The following is a 23,536-nucleotide window of genomic DNA, read 5'->3' on the forward strand; positions in this document are numbered from 1 at the left end:
AAAACTCAAATGTCTGCATGCTTATTATGCGCTTGTCACCAATCTAAAAATTATTTAAAGGTTAGTTTTCTAATCTAATTGCACAGCTAAGAGTTTAAGGTCATCGTAATGCTAGAGTTGAAAAAAGTCTTCTAGCCTTGACAGATACAAGAGGAGAGACAGGAAGAACTAATTTGAATCGTACATAAATACAAAGTAAAATAAAATAGATGGTCTCATTGACCGTACACAAGCAATAAGATCAGTTTTGATGTCTCACGTTAGGAGAAAAAAAGAAAAACTTTAAAAAGAATTAAGCTGTCATTTTGAATTGTAGCCAAAGACTGTTCCCCTTTCACTTTAAATAAAACCACCAATTCAAGGAGACTAAGATGTGAGTCTGAACTGGGATCACAGTAAGTTGAGATTCATCAGGGTTCCATAAAAACGGGGTTATCTAAGACTTTAAAGACACAGAGGATAATCTTAATATCAGGACTCCAAGAAAAATACTACCACTGCATTAAAATGATCCCTTAATTATGGATTCTGTATTTTAATTCCAAGGGCATTTTACGCTGGATCCATTATGGAACCTTGTCATAATTACAGGAGGAAAAAAAAATCACACTGTCAACAATTGCCTGTGTGTGATGAGGCACTTCTCTTTTGATGTTCAGTTACCTTCTGCTTGTTAACCTTGTCGTGGAAGGCCACTACAGAGAGCAGCAACCCAATGCAACCCCCAGTAATTACTGTAATTCAGTGAGAAATGTAGTCACTTGAGGCGGGCAGTTCTCCCCCCACCATCAACCTTGTGCAACCCAAGGAAAACACAAACATGGCCAGGCTCGGGCAAATTAGGCATGAACAAATGTTTCACATTAAGTGAGTTAAAGGACCTTGCTGAAAATTACAAGGGCTGCTTAGGAAAGCAATGAATCCCATTATGGAAGTAATAGGTCTCAAAGAAAGCAGCTTGCTGGAGATCCATATATAGCTGCCGGATGTGGACACCTTGGTGAGAGGAGGGCCCCATCCTGGACACAGTTCTCCAGCACAGCCCTCTCTGGGAGGGGTGATCACAGTCACGAGCTGGAGACTGCTCTCCTAGAAATGTAATTAGAAAATAAAATGCTGTTTTGTATTACCTCAAGCAATTTTGTTATGAAAAACCAGGAAGAAAACAATCTTACAATTCACTCTGAGTTTTAAAAAGCTCTATCTTTCTGGCAATACCTGATTTGAATTCATAGACTGCACATTATAGGGCATATGTGGACATTTATACCTCTATCAGAAATTATTTCCACATTACAATAAATAGGCTGGGGATATGGGTACTTCTAAATACCTATCTTCATGAAATATATTATTTTAATATGCATTATCCCTGCCCTCCACTTCACTGGCAGGTGGGCGAGAGGTTCCTATTCTTTAAACACGAATGAGACTGGGCAGTGCTCCATTTAGCTCTTTCTCCTGCTTCAGTGATAATGTAATTCATAGGAAATTCTGCCTTAAGTCTGCTTTGTAGTATTTTCTAACAGCTTGCTACACTCTGAAAAAGTGCAGTTTTATTCAAGTCCATTCTGTTGTGGAAAAAAATAAAATGGAAGCGGGGAGAGCAGGAGTAAAGATATATGCAACACACAAGCAAAAATACGTCAAAAGAGGGGTTTAACAGAATATGAAGTCGGCAGGGGCCTGTGTTATGTACCTCCATGAAAAAATAGAAGACAAATCACCACCACCCTATATTTTTCAGGCTTCCATTAAGGGAGTCTGTGTGTGTGAGGAAATGGTCTTCAAGTTTGAGCCTTTTTGTGGTTGGACTTTAAAAAGTGCCAGTGAGGATGGAGAGAAAGCGGAACACTCATGCACTGCTGGTAGGAATGCAAACTGGTACAGCCACTCTGGAAAACAGTATGAAGGGTCCTGAAAAAGTTAAGAAACAGAACTACCCTATGATCCAGCAATTGCACCCCTAGGTATTTGCCCAAAGGATGAAAAAAATTAATTCAAAGGAGTAAATGCACCTCAATTTTAATGGCAGCATTATCAACAATAGCCAAATTATGCAAAGAACCCAAGTGTCCATAGACTGATGAATGGATAAAGATTTACACCCAATGGGATATTATTCAGCCATAAAAAGGAATGAAATCTTGCTATTTGCAGTGACATGGAGAGAGCTAGAAAGTATAATGCTAAGTGGAATAAATCAGTCAGAGAAAGACAAATATCATATGATTTTTCATTCATGTGTAGAATTTAAGAAATAAAACAAATGAGCAAAGGAAAAAAGGGAGAGGAAAGGGAGGCAAACCAAGAGACAGATCTTACCTGTAGAGAACAAAATGATGGTTACCAGAGGGGAGGTGGGTGAAATAGGGGATGGGGATTATGGAATGCACTTGTTGTGAGGAGCACCAGCTGTTGTATGAAAGTGTTGAATCACTACATTGTACTCCTAAGACTAATATTACACTGTATGTTGACTGGACTTAAATAGGAACTTAAAAAAAAAAGAATACGTAGACATTGTTTCTGCCCTACGATTTTAGTGCTGCAGCTAGTTGATGCTGCCTCTTTCTAAATGTATTGTTAAAAAATGTTTAAAAAAGGTACCTGTTTACCATGAGTTTTATACTAACGTTATATTTTTTTAATGGTAAACTGAATCAGAAACTAAATGGAAAGAAGAATTGATTATATACTCTAGACCAATTTCATCAGTTGCTCTTTAGGTATAGGATACATAGTCTATACTTATAAATCTTTTTTTTTTATTATTTTTATTTACTTATGATAGTCACAGAGAGAGAGAGAGAGGCAGAGACACAGGCAGAGGGAGAAGCAGGCTCCATGCACCAGGAGCCCGATGTGGGATTCGATCCCGGGTCTCCAGGATCGCGCCCTGGGCCAAAGGCAGGCGCCAAACCGCTGCGCCACCCAGGGATCCCAGTCTATACTTATAAATATCTCTTTTCCTTTTTTCTTTTATTTTGTGGGCTCTCTTAAGCGAGCAATTAAAGCACCCACCTTCTCTTCCCATTTTCACATTTCATTTAAAAAACATCTTCATGATGAACATGTCACGTCTATCTTTTAATGAGAGATAGATTACTCACATTCGAATTACATTCAACTTGTATGTCAAAGTTTAAATCATTTGGGTCCATAAGTATAGTTGATATAAATGTACATTGCCATAAATTTTTAACTAAACAACCCACAACTAACACCTGTATGTTTCATTGGTACGCTGATAGTAATTTATTGATTTTTTTTTTTAAGATTTTATTTATTTATTCACGAAAGATACAGAGAGAAAGGCAGAGATGTAGGCAGAGGGAGAAGCAGGCTCCAAGCAGGGAGCCTGATGTGGGACTTGATCCTGAGATGGAGGATCACGCCCTGAGCCAGGGGCAGGTGCTCACCCGCTGAGCCACCCAGGTGTCCCAATAGTAATTTATAATCAAAAGGTAAATACAGAAGTAATAAAACATTATGTGACATGCTCAGAAGCACACCGATAATACCCAAAACTAGAATTGCCACTATTTTTGGGCTTTCATGTGCAGAAAGCAAGATGCTCTTTTGTCAAGCATTGTCAGGCCACTACATTTCTTGATAGGATGTTTTTATCAGCTTCCTGAGATATCTTTGACAAATAAAATCTGTATATATTTAAGATGTACAAGGTGATCATTTGATATGCTTCGCAAAATGAGTATCTCAAGCAAAATTAGGACAGATATCACTTCACAGAGTTGCCAAAGTGTGTGTGTATGTATGTGTGTGGTGAGAACATTTAAGATCTACAATCTTAACAAATTTCAAGTATGAGATATGGCATTATTAACTATAATTGCCATGATGTATATTAGATCCTGAGAGTTTATTCATCTCATAACTGAAAGTTTTTACTTTTTGACATATATCTCACCATTTCCTCCAACCCCCAGAGCCTGGCAAACATCATTCTATTCTCTGTTTCTGTGAATTAGATGTTTTAGATTCCAATATATAAGGATGATTATAAAGTATTTGTCTTTCTCTGTTTTATTTCCCTTAGCATATTGTCCTCCAGGTTCATCCATGTTGTTATAAATGGCAGAATTTCCTTCTTTCTCACGGCTGAATAATTACGTGTCTATACTGCATTTTCTTCATTCATTTGTCTATGGACATTTGAGTAATTTCTGAATCTTGACTACTGTAAATGATGCTTTAATGAACATGAGGGTGCAGATATCTCTTTGAGATTCTGATTTCATTTTCTCTAAAAACATATCTAAAGGTAGAATTGCTGAGTCATGTGGTAGTTCTATTTTTATTTACTTATTTTATTTTTTTTTAGTTAACTCCATACTGTTTTCCGTAATGGCTGCACCAACTTACATTTCTACTAACAGTGCACAAGGGTTCTCTTTTTTCCTTTTTTTAAATTTTCTTTTTTATTTTTGTTTATTTATGATAGTCACAGTGAGAGAGAGAGAGTCAGAGACATAGGCAGAGGGAGAAGCAGGCTCCATGCACCGGGAGCCCAATATGGGATTCGATCCCGGGTCTCCAGGTTCGCGCCCTGGGCCAAAGGCAGGCACCAAACCGCTGCACCACCCAGGGATCCCGGGTTCCCTTTTTTCAAACCCTCACCACATTTATCTCTTTATAGCCATACTACCAGATTTGAGATGATATCTCATTGTGGCTTTGACTTGCATTTCCCTGATGATTAGTGATGTTGAGCATCAATCAGCCTCTTGTATATTGGAAAAGTATCTATTCAGGTCTTTTTGCCCATTTTTAAAAAATGAGTAATAATGGCTTTTTGCCATTGAGTTATAGGAGTTCCTTATATATTTTGAATGTCATCCCCTTATTGGGTATGTGGTTTACAAATATTTTTTTCTCATTGTGTAGGTTATCTTTTCATTTTGTTGATCACTTCTTTTGCTATGCAGAAGCTTTTTAGTTTGATGAAATCCTACTTGTTTATTTTTTACTTCTGTTGCCTGTGCTTTGGTGTCATATCCAGGAAATCTTTGATCTCTTTCTTAGGGGCATGTCACCCCTGTAGCCCATGTGTCACTTCTATCTACAGAGCACAGAAGGCACACAGTGAAATCTTTTATCTAGTGTCTTTTGTCTTGTAGTAAATTGTCATTATTATTATTAATTATATTATATAACCTAACCTTGGACAGCTTTTGCCTGTCTGAGGCTTTTCTTTATCTTTCTCTTTTTCTCTAGGAATTTCTCTAGTGGCTTATTATAAAGAGTGTATGACCACTCACCTTTTACAATGGTATGTTGCCTGACACTCTTTGGTATATAATAAATTTCAGTTGAAATCTCATGACCAAACTTGGACTCTGAACTCCTCTGTTTTAAGTAAAGAACTATTAATTTGATCAGTTAGAGCTCTGCTGACTAATTTGTATCTTCTTACAGATTTGAAGAGGATTGTCTTGCCTTTCAGGGATTTCTTTGTTTGGCCAAAGTTATATTATATTTGACTGTTATTCTCCATAGACTTCTGGTCGAGCGTGGTGATGATCTAATATTTTTCTTCTTGATAACTTGAATTTTGGGGGGGTCATTTTGTGTGGCATAGGAGAGAGAATACTTTTTCTCTACCATATTCAACAAGAATGGAATTCTTAAAACTAATTTTACTACCAAAATCAATAAATGAGTTTTTATGGTTCTATATTCTTTCACAAATAATACTTATTATTTATGCCATATAATATGAGCCTTTTCTTATACATATTATACCTAAACTTATCCTTAATACTCTGAAAACTATGTTTAATTTTTGTATTTTGTATATGAATGGACAGGCTTGGAGGAACTAAGTACCTTGCCAGAGTCTACTTAATAATTAAAATACAATAACCTGATCAACAAATAATTCATAATCTTTACCCAAACTTCCTCTTTGGTCTTATTTCTTCTCACCCTCTCATATGTGTTATCCAATCTTGATGCAACAAATAAAAACAGTTCTCTGAATGGGTGACCTCTTATGAGTACCTGTTTCTACAAAGCCCCTAATGGACACTGAATCTAGTAGGTTATGTTTTCCCTTGTGATGCATGCCCTATAATTTTAACAACACAGCCCAAATCCTTTTCTGTGGCATAATCAGAATATTGGGCTTAATTTGCCCATGTAGTTGATATAGGCTACATCATTTATTCCTTGAAACTTTTTACACTGCTTTAAATAAGCAGGATGTTTATGTCATTGGTGGAAGTCATAATTATTGCTTCTATTTTATCCAAGTTTATTGCCATTTTCTGGAACTTTTAAGTGATTTTCATTAAAATAATTTAAATTGTTAATTAATGTTATATTCTTATATTTTTATGTTTTGTAACACTTTGTTGCTTCTTTGCTGGTGTGGACATTTTGGTTCTTATCCTATGAACTCTTTTACCTCATTCTTTTCTTTTTTTATTTTTTAAAAAGATTTATTTATTTATGATAGACATAGAGAGAGAGAGAGAGGCAGAGACACAGTCAGAGGGAGAAGCAGGCTCCACGCTGGGAGCCCGACGTGGGACTCAATCCCGGGACTCCAGGATTGCACCCGGGGCCAAAGGCAGGTGTGAAACCGCTGAGCCACCCAGGGATCCTCTACCTCATTCTTTTCAATTCTGGTCTTCTATGATATCAAAACTTTCACTTTTCACTGAGATCTTCTTCTCTGCCATGAAGGCAGATGGGATTTGAGACATAACCTGCTTTTCTTGATATCCGTCACCTAAACATAATACGAAATCAAGAATCTGTGCAGTTGTTCTGAGTTAATTTTACCTTGTTTTTTTTTCCACCAAAAGAAAAAAATAGATGAGCTGCCTAACATGAGCTGAGAACAAAAAGAGGAGGCAGAGGTTATTGGTGCTGCATGCTTGTGATGTGGTTACTTGAGAATCAGAAAACTTATATTTTCATCCCATGGGATCCCAGGATAGCCAATTAAACACTGTGGTCTAACGTTTCTTTGTAGGAAAAATAAAAGAGGCTGGCTTAAATTACTCAGAGGTCTCTTTTAGTTAAAGCAAAAACAAAAACAAAAACAAAAACAAAAAACAAAACAAAAATAAAAAAAAAATAAAATAAACTTTAGTTTCATTTTTTGTATATAGAAATCTTTGAAAACTGTGAGGTTGAGCTGGAAACTATAAAACATGAAATATAATGTGCCTGGGGCATAGGATGAATATAGCCCAGAGTGAGGGTTTAGTCTGGTCTAATTAGGCCACAACTTCACTGATGAATCTTGGTGATTTTATGATAATAGGGAATTGTTAAGGGTTTTGAGATGAGTACTGACCAAAGGAAAAGGAAAATGATAGTTTAATATCTGGGCAGTGTGGTGTAATTGAATAAGAAACAACTAGAAGTAGAAAAAAAGGGGAAAAAAAGTTATCAAGTATTATGTGTAAAGCACCTATCAGGTTGCAATCTCGTGATTTATACATTTGGGTTGGAGATAATAAAGCATTCTGAGTAAATTATGGGAAATACTACCTAATCACACAATATGACAGTTGTAAAATCGTAAGTTGTAAGGGCAGGGCATCATAGAAGGTCTTCTTCAAGAACTGGGCCTCCCACCCACCCAAATAAGTATGCCAGTTTAGTAATATCATACTAATAAACCTTTCTCCCTTTTTCTTCTGCATCTTACTCACAGCTCCCCAACACCAATAACAAGTAAATATGCTAAGAAGAGTCAACTAAAAAAATGGGCCAAACAGTATTGTTTCTTAGGAATGGGGACTACAAAAAAAAATGACTTTTGTTGTTAAGTTTTGGATAATTAAACTGGGAGAAGACATAGCTGGGTGTTTTGTTTTGTTTTGTTTTGTCATTTGCAGAGGGAAGCAAATATTTCCTGTATAAAACAAGGCCAAATCGGAACTAAACTCAGCATAGTGTCACTCTAAAATAAAAATATTACAAATTCATTCCCTAAAGCAAAGAAAACCAATGTAATACTTTAATGCAGGTCCTTGTGGGTGCCTGATGGGGGAAAGGATTTTACTACATAAAAAATTTAGAGACTTTCTAATCACTTCATTTCCACACTCTTTCCCCAAAGTGACACAGATCATGTCATAGCTACAAATCAATCCTTCCTCTCCCTCCATCATTTTCCAAGATGATTCTGTGCCACATGGCTATCGCTCCATTATTAATTCTTCCCTCTGCAGCATCAGTCATAGGTAAAATGCTCTAATTCTCAAAACTTTATCAAATCCTTTTTTTCCTATTTCAATAAACACAAGGAAAGCTCTGCAAGTTCCAAGTTTGGACAAAGGTATTTGTCTTTGTGGATCGGAGCAGAACATGAGGAGCTGGGCATTAGGGCAGCCAATAGAGAAAATTTTCATAATACATTAAATTTGTTTTACCTGACCCACAGAGAAAAATATATCTAAAGTGAGAGGATGTAATAAAAAGGGTACGCAGCAAAGAGGGACCATAAGATTCAAGAAAGAAAGAAATTCCTTTACTTTATCATGCCTCACATATAGTTTTGTTTTTACTTTTCTGAGGCCTATCTGGACATGTGGAAGAAAGTGAGACACCCTGGCCTTCTCATTTAATCCCCATCCCTCCCGCCTTGTGACTCATCATCAGAGGTGTTCAGTTACTCATAGTATAAAAGTTCTAAGGCCAACTTTCTCTACATAGAAGAAGTCTAAAAGCTCATCTTTCAAATATGGAGAAATTCAAGTAATTCATGAGCTGTAATAATTATTCTCCAAGTTAAGATCAACTATTAACTGCACTTAAATCAAAGGGGAAATAAAATTAAAACTGAGAACAGGAGGAGGAAATAACTATGTCATACAGATGACTTTATCATAAACTTTTAGCACCTACATTTCAGAGCAAATATAATTTATATATAAATCATATATTTATGAAACTGCTTTACTGCAAAATTTACTATAAACTACATAACAATAACCACTCGTTCTTTTTACATGCTTTCCAAATAGGATACGTGAAAATTTAAGATATTTTATTTTGAATGTCGGAGGGTTTTTTTTAATCACAGTGAGACTAGAAATGCCATTATATTGCTTATTTAATGTTTATATTAAAAGTTTGCATAACAAACTTTTATGATAAGCTTATATATTGCTCTTAGACATGATTAAAATTATAATCATCATAGCAGCATACTTGTCACAAAACTATCATGGTTATCATCATAGTGTACTATTTTATTCACTAAACAATATTTAAAATTATCTTGTGTATTTTCTATCTCCTGCTACTTGACTAAGTGTTTTGTGAAAGCAGGGTCCTTGCCTGCCTTATTCTGTCTATTGTTCATACCTAGAACAATTGCTGAGACTTACTGCAGCTCCATATTCAAATAGTCTTAAAAAGATAATAGGAAAACCAATCATTGTGTGTTTCTGATATTATTTTATCTATCTATCTATCTATCTATCTATCTATCTATCTATCATCTATCTATCCATACAAACACACACAATATATGAAGTATTCTTGCAAGAATGTTTAATTAAAAGCTAACCAAAGCTCTAGATTTAACTTCCAATTTACAGAAATACAGAGCATATAGACACTGTGGAAACAATAAATACAATGCAGAAACATTAAATATATATAGAATAAGAGACACCTCATTAGACAAATTGCCTGGAATCCCCTAAGATTAAATGTTTTGAGTATAATGGTGTAACTCTATTGATATAAAATGACTAAAAGTGGAAATATATCAAAATTTATAGAATGTAGTAAAAGAAACGCTAAGAAGGAAGTTCATACTGATAAATGCCTACCCCAAGATAAAAGAGTCTCAAATAAACAACTTCGCTTTACACCTGAAAGAACTAAAATAATGAATGAAGCCCAAAGTTAGTAGAAGGAAGGAAATAGCAAAGATTAAAGCAGAAATAAATGAAATAGATACTAAAAAACAAACAGTAGAAAAGATCAATGAAACTAAGAGCTGGTTCTTTGGAGAGATAAACAGAATTGACAAGTCTTTATCTAGGCTTACCAAGAAAGAAAGAGAGAGCTCAACAAACAAAATCAGAAATGAAAAAAGAAGATATTATAACTGATACCACAGAAATGCAAAGGATAATAAGAGATCACTGAGAACACTGTTAGGCCAACAAATTGAACAGCCTAGAAAAAAAAAAAAGTATAATTTCCTAAAATCATAAGGGAATAGGAAATCTGAACAGAGCAATTACTAGTAGGGAGATTGAATCCGTAATTCAAAACCTCCCAACAAACAAAAGTCCAGGAGGACCAGACAACTCTACTGATGAATTCTACCAAATATTCAAAGAAAAAGTAATCTTTATCTTTCTCATTTATTTTTCAAAAAATAGAAGAGGATGGGACTCTTCTAAAGTCATTCTATGATGCCAGCATTACCCTGATACCAAAACTAGACAAGGATGCCACAAAAAAAAAAAAAAAAAAGAAAGAAAGAAAGAAAGAAAAAGAAAGAAAGAAAATTACAGGCCCATTTATCCCTGATGAACATAGATGCAAAAATCCTCCAGAAAATATTAGCAAACAAACTAAACAATGCCTTATTCACCATGATCAAATGGGATTTATTCCAGGACTGTGAGGATGGTTCAACATCGACAAATCAGTCAATGTGATACACCACAATAAAAAAATGAATGATAAAAATCATAAGATTATCTCGATAGATGCAGGAAAAGGCATCTGACCTAATGCAACATTCATTTGTGATAAAATCTCTCAACGAAATAAGTAAAGAGAGAATGCACCCTTAACATAATAAAGGTCCTAGATGACAAGCTCACAACTTGAGTGAATCTTATGAGACATTGAGGAAGTAGTATCCAGTTTAGCTCCTCTTAAATTTCTGACCCCTGATCCTGCGAAATAATGAGCCCCTATGGTTTTAAACTGCTATGTTTAGGGTAATTTGTCATTTTGAGTAGATTACTAATCCAAACCCTTTGAAAGGTACTTTGATTTTATGCACTAGATTTGCTATGGAAATCTCCTGAAAGGCAGAATGTTTACTTCTTGATATTTCCTGGAGCACCAACAGTTCCCTCGGTCTTGCATACAACTGTTCAAAACTGTTCAAAAGAAGTCTTACTTACTCACTGCATCCCTATTAGGACATCCATGACCAAAATTGAATTTCTAGAGAGGAACAGACACATAGAGGAAAAGGGATAGGGAGGAAGAGGCAACAAAATCAGAAAGAAATAGAGAAAAAATAAATAGGCAAAAGGAAACAAGGAAAAGTGTTCAGAGAAGTCAATAAAATGTCTTTGATGATAATTGCTACCAAACTTAATTCATGTTACTCTTGTTTTCTTCTTGAGCCAGACATTTTTGCTTTGTATCACTTTATGTTTTTTTTATTTGTGTCAACTTTAACAACGAAAATGTAAAGATCCAATAATTGAAAAATAAATAAATAAAAATAAAGATCCAATAATTGGTCTCAGGAGTAAAGTAGTAGATAAAATATTTATGTATTCATATGTAGATATGTATATAATTATTTAAATGAAAATTTATACATGCAATAATTAATCTCAGATATGTATAAAGTAGTAGGTAGAATATTTATATATTTATATTTATTTTCTGTATTCAATATTTATATATTCACCATTTTCACTCACTGTAATTGGCAAATATACATTTTTTAAAGCACTATAACTTCCCTTAAACTCTTAATATTATGTTTTTCTTTGTGGACAAATGATAAGATCATCATTGCTAGCAATCCATACGTGTGTGACATTTTATGAGAAAAGTGAAGCATTCACCTTAGTTTGGAGGGAGTTTGGCAGTATTTGCACTTGGTCAAGCATTCTGTTTGGAGACTAAACTCAAGACTAATGTACTTTTCTTAGCCTTACAGATCAGTAGAAATATCTCCAGAGTAGGGTGGAATATTGATGGGTAGGAGTAAAAGCACTGCAGTGACTTGGGTTTGCTTGAACGTGAATGTGACTTCAATTTATTTTACTTCCACAAAACTTAAAATTAATTCTTCAGTATCTCCCTGTTGTCATTTCTTCGGAAGACCTTATATGGAGAGGTTAATAAGGAAAATTGTGTTTTCTGAAATGATTAGGTCAGCAGCATAGATAGAATAGAAATAACTTCTTCCACTGTTCCAAATATAGCAGTCTTAACAACATTTCTGAAAATGGTAAAGACAAATAATTTGAGTACACTCTGAAGATTCAAACAAGACAATAAGTAGAGAAAGGTCACTGGTAACTTCTAACCATCTTAACTTGTTTCAATTGCATCATAATGGGGAAGACATTTCCTGAGGGTGAGGCACTATGGAATGTGTAATATGGGGACTATATCAAAAGTAAGAATTCCAGGGGCCCCTGGCTGGCTCAGATGGTTGAGCATCTGCCTTCAGCTCAGGTTGTGATCTCCAGGGTCCTGGGATTGGGGGAGCCCGCATCAGGCTCCCAGCTCAGTGGGGAGTCTGCTTCTCTGGCTTTCTGCCCCTCCACTGGGCTCATGCTCTCTTTGTGTATGTGTGTGTATCTCTCTCAAATGAATAAATAAATATTTAAAAAAGAATCCCAGTAAGTTATTTTTCTTATTAGTAATATCAGACAGGTAATCTCCAACATACCCTCCAGTTGTTTTCCTAGAACTAATATGAATGTTAATTTAAAAATTAATCTAATTAACTTTCCCTGTGTGTGTGTGTGTGTGTGTGTGTGTGTGTGTAACGTGGTATGCACTTGGTGCAAGGAGAAATGCTAAACACAGAAAGAAGTCAGGGTTTTTTGTTGTGTTTTGTTTTGTACATTTAGATGTTATGTCCCACAGAAGTGAGGATGTTTGTCCACAGATCCTGCTTCATGCTCTTCCTTCCTCCCTGTCTCCAAGGAAAGAGACAGCCAGAGTCTCACAGAATAGATTGAATGATACAAGGGAAGAGCTTTCTAAACGATACGTTGGGTCTGTGGTGCCCCAAGATTCCATTCCAAGGTTCCATTCATGGATTTTGAAATCAGCAAGTCAGACAACCAGGTCTTGCATTAGAAATCTGCCCTGTTTGGAAAGGGCATGGAAGGTGGGAGTACAGGGAGCTCTTTGCAGGGCTCTGGGGAAGATCCTGCATGTTGTATTGCTGTGTTCACTTTCTGGACCAGGGCTTTCCCACCATCACGAGGTTATTTCAAAAAGGGCAAGATTTGACTGTGATTCCTAGAGATTAAGACCATCATGCTCGGTGTCCACATTTATATCACAGCCCAAAGCTCAGCCTGAACACAAGTTTCCACTGTAAGGTTTAGTCTCAAGCAGAGAAAATTATACCACCAACTCAGTGAGTGCTTCAATTTGAAACTGATTATAGAACTTCTATATTTGGGGGAGGGGAAAGCTAAACCAATGATTAGAGCCCACAAACTGGTCCATTAATTAAATTAAAGTCGTTCTGAGCACATCATATCAGAACCCAGTGTTGCCATATGAGGCATATTTTCCTTCTTTGCTATAACCCTGAAACTCAATGTTCATTTTTCTTACTGACTAGTTTCACTAACAAGGCCAAAAGGTAGTGAAAGCCCATCTCTGTAAGAGAGAAAATCATCTCTGATCAATAGTTCCACTGTGACGCTCACTCTGTAATGTCTCTCAGAGCCCCGGCTGCAAGAAGCTGAGTAACCTGCTGCCACCCACCACATGGCCAGGAGCCAATGAGGCACTTAGGGCCGCTCTCTGTCCTCTGCCAGCCTTTGAAGGCATTTTATGCATCAACACGGGGGAGTCTTTTTTACGTCCCCAACAAGCAACATGGATTTCACTCTAATAATGTTACAAAAGAAAGTCATTTAAGAATCCAGCACTTCTACTTTTTAGTCAGTCATGGATATCAAAAGGCTCAAAATGGCTTTTAGCATGTATCATCCTACTGCAAGATGTACAGTGGTAATTAAAAAAAAAACCAAAAGGTAAGAATAGAATGCAATAGAACCTAAAATCATCCTGTGTGACACTGAGCTTTGTTTTGTTCTTGATCGTATACTACACAATATCATAAGTAACATTTGCTCTTAACTGAATAGAAAAGCAAAAGTTTAAGTTATGGTATTTCAAATATTTCAAATGACATCAGCCACAGACAAGTTAAGGAAGATAAGATGCTGGTAAAATCCCTGGACAGCATTAGAGGGGAAAGATACGACATGACTAGTGAAAGAGCCTAAGTTTTGAATGCAAGTGAAAATTGTACCTCCACCCCACTGATAACAAAGCAAATGACTTTGCTGAGTATTACTTAAAACTTGCTTAAATTATCACTTCGAAGTCCTCAAATCCATTTATTGTAATAATAGAAGAAAATTCACCCAGCACCAAAATTTGCTTATAAAAAATAAGCTAATAGTTTTCTATTATTTTTTTTTGTGTGTGTGGAAATAATGATGTTCATGACTCTTAATATCCGGTGTATTGGCTTTCTTTCATACTACTTTATTTAACAATTAAAATGTTGTTCAGGTATAAAATGGAAAACTCTATCTGACTCTGAATAAAAATCACCCACTACCTTCCACTGCTCCTTTTGGTCCCTGTAATGTGAGGATATTTACCTTGTGATTCAATAGACAGTGAAAACTATTTCCTTTTTCTTCACAATTCTACTTGAAATGTCAAGAATCATTCACCTTTAACTGGCAGGTTTTGTGAGCAACCAAACTTCTTACTATTGATTAAGAATGATTCCAAAATATTGTGCTTGCTTTATGTGTGTAGACACAACACACCCATGCACACTCACATACACACACACACATATAAAATAACTTTTTTAAAAAAAATTATTTATTTATTCATGAGAGACACACAAAGAGAGAGACAGAGACACAGGCAGAAGGAGAAGCAGGCTCCATGCACGAAGCCTGACGTGGGACTCAATCCTGGGTCCCCAGGATCACGCCCTGGGCTGAAGGCGATGCTAAACCGCTGAGCCACCTGGGCTGCCCATAAAATGACTTTTTATGTCTGTAACTTATGAATTCAGTGGAAAAATAAGAGATTTCCTGTCCCTCTAAAACTCACGCAGTGTGAGACTTAAAACAGCTGTTATCACTGAAAGATTTTATAAGTGACACAGTCTTGTTTCATAAATTTCACCAGTAAATAATATTTTATTGTATGAATAACCCAAAATATATTGATCTATTCTACAGAAAATAGACATTCAGTGTTTTGGGCTGTGTCTGGGTATATCTGCATTTTTTTTTTTTTTATTACTAGCAATGCTTCAAATGGGAATTTATTTAACATGTCATCTATTGAACATGTGTGTATCCTGTGGTATGTGTGTATACACACATATAAATGTGTATATAAATGCATGTATGTGTAGTGTGGAGATGGGTATATATGCATATGCCTTTAATTATTGGATTGTAGTATATGTGCATATTTACTAGACAATGCCTCACTGATTTCTAATGTGGCTGTATCATTTTATATGCCTATCAAATGTAGATAAGCGATCCCATGGGTACCCATCCTTGAAAAGACTTGTTATTATCAGATTTTAAAGTTTTTGCCATATGATAAGCATAACTTTTCATTTTTTTTCTTTGTTTACCAAGATAGTTGAGACTAATGGTCACTTGTATTTCTCATTCTATGAAATTATATTTACAACTTTATTCATTTTTCATCTGGTTTCTTTGTCTTTTTTTCCTAATTCACAGAAAGTTTTTATATATTCTGAATATGAATAAATTGCAGACAAAATGGATTGCAAATTATTTTACCTTTTTAAAGGATTTTGTTTTTTGTCATTTTGGTAATTATTAATAAATATAGTATTTAAATGTAAGGTTGTTACATTTATTAGTTAGCTCCCTTTTCACTTTAACTTCATTAAAACATCCTTTTAAGCCTAGTTATATAAGTATCCTCCATTTTACTCTAGAAGTATCCATTCTATCTTTTATATATATTTATATTAATTTATATATAAATTCCTCAAATTGTTGGAGTAGGCAGTTAAGTTCTGACAGGATGCCTGGAGGCCAGCCAAGAGGAAGACATGGAGACCTATGAGAGGGTTAGAGGCCCATCCTGGCAGCACTCCTAAACTGAACCACAAGGAACCAGAGCAAACCAGATGCATTACGGACAAATGGGGCTAGGCAGGGCAAGGTAGGGGGCCACAGAATCAGACTCACAAAATTCCTAAAAATGCTGAAGTGTAAGGAAACTAGAGATAAGGGAACAAGCCAGACAACCCTGCCCTAGGTGTGGGTGGGGAGAGTGTCTTTTTTATGATAGTCATCTGAGGCCAACAAAGAATAACCAGACCCCAAAGAAGAAGGAAGCCATCAAAGATGTTATCACTAGTCCTTACTCAATGGTGATATCAGTAGATTATGTTGAGAGGATTTAGGTTCCCTGGTTGGCTTTCAATAAGACTAACCCCACAAGCCCTCAGTGACAACTCTCACTTCTGAGAGCTTTCTCTATATCATTGCTTAATAAACTTCTATCCCTTTACTCACTCTCCTTTTTCCGTGAGATTCATCCTTCGATTCCATGAGACAAGAACCAAGCTCCTCCGTATCACAAACAGGCCCAAAATGGCCAACAAAGTCAGCGAAAGTTCATAGTATTCCTCCATCATGCTAGAGTATCTACCAAAATCTCTGCCCTAAGGGTGTCATGACAGGATACCTCTGACCAAATAAGGAAGATAAAACACAGAACCCACATTCCTGGAAGAGACCTGCCCCCTTCCTAGAAATCCCACCTTAAGTTGTGAATATTCCACCCCTTGATTAACTGTCAATAAAAGATAAAAACCCAAAACCCAGTGGGCAAAACTCTCCCTTGAGCTCAGCTCACTCGCTGTCTCATCTTAAGAGTGTACTGCTTTAATAAACTTTCTTGCTTGGACTGCTCTTTTACTCAGTGGTGTCTGTCCTTGAACTCTTTCTCCTGACACAACAGACCAGGAGCCTCCTGTGACATCTTTTGGACAGGCTGGATTGAAGCCTCGGGGCCTGAAGTCCCCCCAGTCCACCTGGCAACGAAATCATTTTAGTTGTTTGATGTGTACGAAAAATTCCAGTTCATTTAAATTGCATTATAAGAACTGTTATACATGATTTGTTTCTACCGTAATGTCTGTTTTCTTGTTTCCTTCTCTCTGTCTCTCTCTCTCTCTGTCTCTTTGTTTTGGCTATTTATTTGCATTGTTTCCCTTCAATATTTCATTAGTTTTTCTTAACTAATATGGAAGTTATACTTGCTATGTCTTCATTACTTTGTGGTTGCTTTTGCAATTTTCATATTCACTTAAAATGTTCGATCATGAATGATATTTTTACCATTTCTTCTGGACAATACAAAGATCTGAAAAATATTTCATTCGAACCCCCTACTCTCCACCCCACCTTCTGATAATACACAGCAGTTCATAATCCTGGACTTTAGTTCTTTCTGCCTTGGTTCCTTTGATCACAAAACCTAGATGTTTTCTTTGTCATTTGGATTCATGCTATGTTTAACATTTACATTTTTTACCATCATTTCATACATTCAATACTTTCTTCCTGGTTTACGAAGACCCAATTTTTAGAATCCTAGATACAGATAAATAAACACAGGCAGATGCTGACTACATTGTTGTTCGCCGTCACAGATGTTTCTGTTATTTCTGGTCTCTATTTTTTTTTTTTTAATTTCCAGAAGTTTAGCTATATTTTTGAAACTCCTGGTGTTCATCTATTATCCAGGGAGGAGTTAGACTTCATATCTAGTTTACCATTTAGGGGGATCCCTGGGTGGTGCAGCGGTTTGGCGCCTGCCTTTGGCCCAGGGCGCGATCCTGGAGACCCGGGATCGAATCCCACGTCGGGCTCCTGGTGCTTGGAGCCTGCTTCTCCCTCTGCCTATGTCTCTGCCTATGTCTCTGCCTCTCTCTCTGTGACTATCATAAAAAGTAAAAAATTAAAAAAAAAAAAAAGATTTAGTTTACCATTTAGGGAAAAAATGGAAACAAACCCTGCATTTTAGAATGGTGGGTAAAATTTTCAGAGAAACATTTATTGCACAAGATGCACATATAAACATGCTTGAAAACTTGGGGAAATAAAACAACTTGAACATTTTAGCAAAAGGTAGTGTGTAAGTGTTCTGAAATATCCTATGACCAAGTGAGTTAGAAATGATGAATGGCCGGGGAGGTGTATACACTTGGGTATTACTAACAGAGGAATGTCTATAAGGATAAGCATGACATCTTTGGAAGGATAGAAAGATCCCGGCTTCTGAGAATTAAAATAATTCTTTATACATTTGAAGGCCTGTCACAATGAAGGAAATTTCATCAGCAAACAGAGTTTAAAATACCATTTTCTCTTAGTTGATTCGTATTTTGTTTAACTGGACTGTCATAACAATCACTGACTTCTTTACCTGACAATGGCTATTGATATTAAGGCCTAAGAATGGGATTTTTTTTTTTAATGCCACTCGCATATACATTTAGAAGGAGATAGAGTTGAAAGTTAAATGTTTCTCACTGAAAAAAAAAAAATCCTTTAATTTTCTGCCCACTAAAGTGTTGCCATCTCATGTCATTTTAATATGCAGTTAACCAGAGGATGGAAATGCTATGATTTATTGTGACAGGGTAAATAAAGCAATAAGAGCAAATCTAATTTAAGCATGCATCACTGAGCATGCCTTTTCACTCCCGCTTGATAGCTACCCAAAATGATCCCACGAAAAATAAAAGACGAGATGCATTAAAAGTGGGAGGCTGGCTTTGGAGCTCACTAAAAGCCTGTTGTGTAGTTAGGGGTTCTGCACCTCCTCCTGACTTCTGGCTGAGAGCTGGGAAAGGCTTATCATGATCTTCTTAAGCATGTAGGAGCATTCTTCTCTCAGGAACCCTAGATTTAAAATTCATCTTTCTCATTTACTAGCTGGGGTTTCCTGGACAAGTTCCTTAACAAGGCACACCTCCATATCTACATCTATAAAATGGAAATACAAATCATGTCAAACTAACACAGGCTTGTGAGTGTTGAATGAGATAATGGATGTAGAGTGCTTATGGGTTGTCTAGTAGTTACAAAAGCTCTGTAAATACTAGTCATTTTTATTAATATTAAGCTTATGTAAAAGTAAAAAACAAACAAAAAGCTTTGAATAAGTTAATACACTAAATTTAGCACCTTGCTCTCAAACAGAAAAATAATTTGAAAACAAGCAATTTGTTTTCCAGGTTGCCAATTAACTAGATTCAAGGAGTAAATACTTCACACTCCATGTTAAATGTGTATAACTCCGAGGGCTCCCCATACTCCCTCTGGCTGGGGTCAGTCTTTCTTTTGAAAGCCACCGAAAGTGGTTATGGTATCATTCTCCTTATTTTCTCCCTTTCCTCATGTGTCTACTGGTTTTCATTTCAACATTTTAATGATAACCTTAATTTCTATTACCAAACACCTTGAGTATAGCATTATCACAAACAAACAAACAAACAAACAAAAAAATAAATAAAAGGAACAAAAGATTTTCTCTAAGAATAATTCTACTTTTATTTCTGGGCCAACACACTCAAATTCCATATGGATTTTAAAAATCATGATACACTTTTTCCATTACAAAAGCCTGTTTTGTGCATGAAACAAAAATGAATAGTAAAAACACACTTTTCAATATAGGCCAAATTGTGTTATTGTGGTGGCTGTTGATGTTCTTATTGAGAGCCTAGAGCATGATTTTGGCTTTTTCACATTCTGTAAATGATTGGAAAATGTGATAAGATGGTGCTTTCAAGGAACCCTATGGCATTAGTGTTGTAGGAGGAATAGAAAAACAGGGCCAGGACTTGATTAAGGAAGGCTGATGTGACAGGCTCGCTGAATTCCAGGCACTGGGCTACATGGTTTATAGATATTTGTTTACTACAACCATATGAGAAATGTTAGTAACTGCATTTTTTACAGAAGAAACTAAAGGTTAAGAAACTTGTTCAAGGTCACATAGCCAGAACTTGAAGCTTAACTTCAGATCCACGTTAACTACTGCTAGTCCTCCGTCTGTTAATCATTTCTGTTGAGTAGTCTTCCTTGTGCTTGAACAGAAAACCACAGAGGCGTTTCTTTCATTCCTTTCTTTCTTTCAAGATTTTATTTATTTATTTATTCATGAGAGACAGAGAGAGAGAGAGAGAGGCAGAGACACAAGAGGGAGAAGCAGGCTCCATGCAGGGAGCCCGACATGGGACTCCATCCCCGGTCTCCAGGATCAGGCCCTGGGCTGAAGGCAGCGCTAAATAGCTGAGCTATCGGGGCTGCCCCTATAGCTAACTTTATTCTATAGCTAACTTTATTCTTCTTCTTCTTTTTTTAAAGATTTATTTATTTACTTATTTATGATAGAGAGAGAGAGAGAGAGGCAGAGACAAAGGAGGAGGGAGAAGCAGGCTGCATGACGGGAGCCTGTCGTGGGACTCGATCCCGGGTCTCCAGGATCACGCCCTGGGCCAAAGGCAGGCGCTAAACCGCTGCGCCACCCAGGGATCCCCCTTATACCTAACTTTCTAAGGAGTTTGAAATCTCATGAAAATATGTTGCTTTATCAAATGCTATCATTTGATTCCATACACATGTACACACCAACTTTGTTCCTACAGATCTTGCTTTTTGCTGCAGTTGTGGTTGATCAGATGCTTTCATTACAAATCGATACCTTTATTTACTTCCATATTCCGAATAGCAGAAGTACACTAAAAATTCTGCTTCACTGAATCTACTATCAGTCTTTTAATATCCTAATTTTTAAATTTAATGTTTGATGTGGAGTATGGGCTGGTTTCAAATAACATCTAAGAACTAGTTTTTTTTTTTTTTTTTCAAAAAAAAATTTAAAAAGACTGAAAATACAGAGTAGCAGAAATCATTTAAGTTGTGACACATGGGTTAATGCTCGTGAAGCTTTCCAAAAGGAACAATCTAGACAAGAAGCTGAAAACAAACACATCCACTGTCATGTATTTAGTACTATGTCACATTCTAAAATGTGTAGAATGCATTTAGGTATTGAAGAGATTATTTTATTATTGTATTTATATATTTATATATTATATTGTCATGAAACCTACACTCTGTTGGCCCAGTAGACCAAACTGCTAATCCTCCAGTGTAGATCTTTACATGGGAGAGGCTATTTATACATATTTCCTGAAGGAATGAATGTGTAGCTAACCAATTAATGAATTAATTTCTGGATTGTGTGACTATAAGCAGATATATTTTGCATTATTTTTCTGTTTTTCACATGTTTACCACCAAGTCTGTGTTTTTATATATAGAGACAATAAACTTTATTTTAAAGAGTCCCTGCACTTAGAGAAGTGAGAAATCAGGTTAAATGTCACTGAAGGGAGTATACACATTTATCCCCCAAAGATCCAAGCCCACCAAAGCTGTGATGTTTGGTACCTGGGTTAGCTTAGTTTACACCCTAAATCTCCTCGTTAGCATTCCACAGGAGAGGTATGGCATGAAGCAGGAAAGGGACCTTTCGTTTTCTAACAGAAACATGAAAAGAAAGGGAGATGAAAAGAGCAGTGAGAAGGAAAACACTTCACTATAAGGAGAAATGTCCTCAGTTAGAGATCTTGATCCTAACAAGAAGAATCTAAGCATAATTACAAAAACATCACAAAGTATATATTTTAAGATTGTTTTCACTCTGTAGGCCGTTTAATGATGGGTATAAGATTTATTGAGGAAAGATTTAAAAAGTTACTCATCAACAACACAAGGTCATACATAATGAAACCTCTTCTGCATCGGTAAATTCCTAGGGGTGTTTTTAACATTACTTTTCATTCTCTTCTTTGAGCTCCCTGTCCTTTGTCCTGTTATTAAAGAATATCAAGGTCAAATATTTTGTCACTGTCTTTGATGAATCACTCTTATACTCCAGAAATTCAACAGAGCCAAACGGATTTTTCTGTGTGTGCATATAGATCATTGTATGTGCGTGTATGTATTCCTTAAACTGAGAAGGCAAAAATATTAATATTTATTAAGATATTTATTTAATTTTGCTGCTGGTGTTGACAATTAAATACGTAAATATTCATGATGAATGAATGAAAGAAAATACTGCCTCACTTGATAAAATTGGATTTGGATTCTGGAAGATTTTATGGTATTTGAACATATCTCTGAGATTAAAGACCCTCTGAATTTCTGTAAAATGGAGATTAAGTAATTTGTTAAAGGTCACATGACTAAAGTAGCAAAGCTCTGTTTCCAACTGAGGCAGTAGGGCTCTAGTGCCCATTCTCTTTAGCATTATATGATGTTTTTTGTAAAGATTAAATGAGACAATGCATATAAGATCATAGTGTATTTTCTAACAAAAATAAATAAGTTTTATATTTTTATAGTTACATTGAAAATAACCCCTGCCCGGACAGAAGGAGGTGTTTGAGCAAAACAACAAATCAATTGATCTGAACAGCAAATACAGCATGCATAAGAGACGTTAAAGGTAGTAAGTTAAATCAAAGTAGAAAATACTGTTGTGCTAGATAATGGAGGCTCTTAAATGCCTAATTTAATATCTTTATTTTAAATGCAACCAAGAGAAATATTTAATGTATTTTGAAAAGATGCAATAGGGGGTTTAAGAAAGTTCTACAAACACATGTTTGGGGAAGGGAGGTGACAGGATAATCCACTGATTTTCCACTGCACTAGTTGAAGCAACAGGTATTTACATGATTAGTGGACATGATAAACGGAGGATGAATAAAAGTACATACAAATAGAAAGCTGTAACTTGAGATCTTTCTATTACCCCAAATGGCTATGCCACATAATACTGGGGAAAGAAAATGGTAAGTGACTAAGAAATTCCAAACTTGTTTGAGGAGTGGGGTGGTGGCAACTCTAAACAAAGTAGGAGATGTAAGAAGAGAAGTACATTTCGATGAGGCAATGATAAATCTTGCCTTAAAATTTTGAATTTTAATAAGAGATGAGTCCAGGGGTTAGACCATTCTGGTGCATATAGCATATAACTGTATCTATTCCAGATGATACCATTAATAATTATTATGTCTAACTCCAAAACATTTAAGGAAATTTCACATCATTATTTTATGGCAGATCCTTCACAAAAGAATATTTTGTCATGTACTTCAACTTGACTCAATAACAAAACTCTTCCTCCCCCAAAATAGTACTGTTCACCTTAGAAAACATAATGAACAACAGAGCTTTTATTTTTATCTCCAAATCATCTATGAGGGCATGTATATAAATCCTGCCAGTATTCATCAAACCTAGTTACTGGTTGCTGTGACCTTAAGAAGCTATTTTTAATAAGCAGAATGGTATAGGAAAAAATTGTGTAGAAAACATGAAGTTCCTACAGTTTTGTCAATCTTTTGTGCACGTCCATAGGTCATGACATTTTTGCTTATCCTCTGTGCTATTCACAAGTC

Source organism: Vulpes lagopus, chromosome 24 (genome assembly GCF_018345385.1).
Source record: "Vulpes lagopus strain Blue_001 chromosome 24, ASM1834538v1, whole genome shotgun sequence".
Lineage (NCBI taxonomy): Eukaryota > Metazoa > Chordata > Mammalia > Carnivora > Canidae > Vulpes > Vulpes lagopus.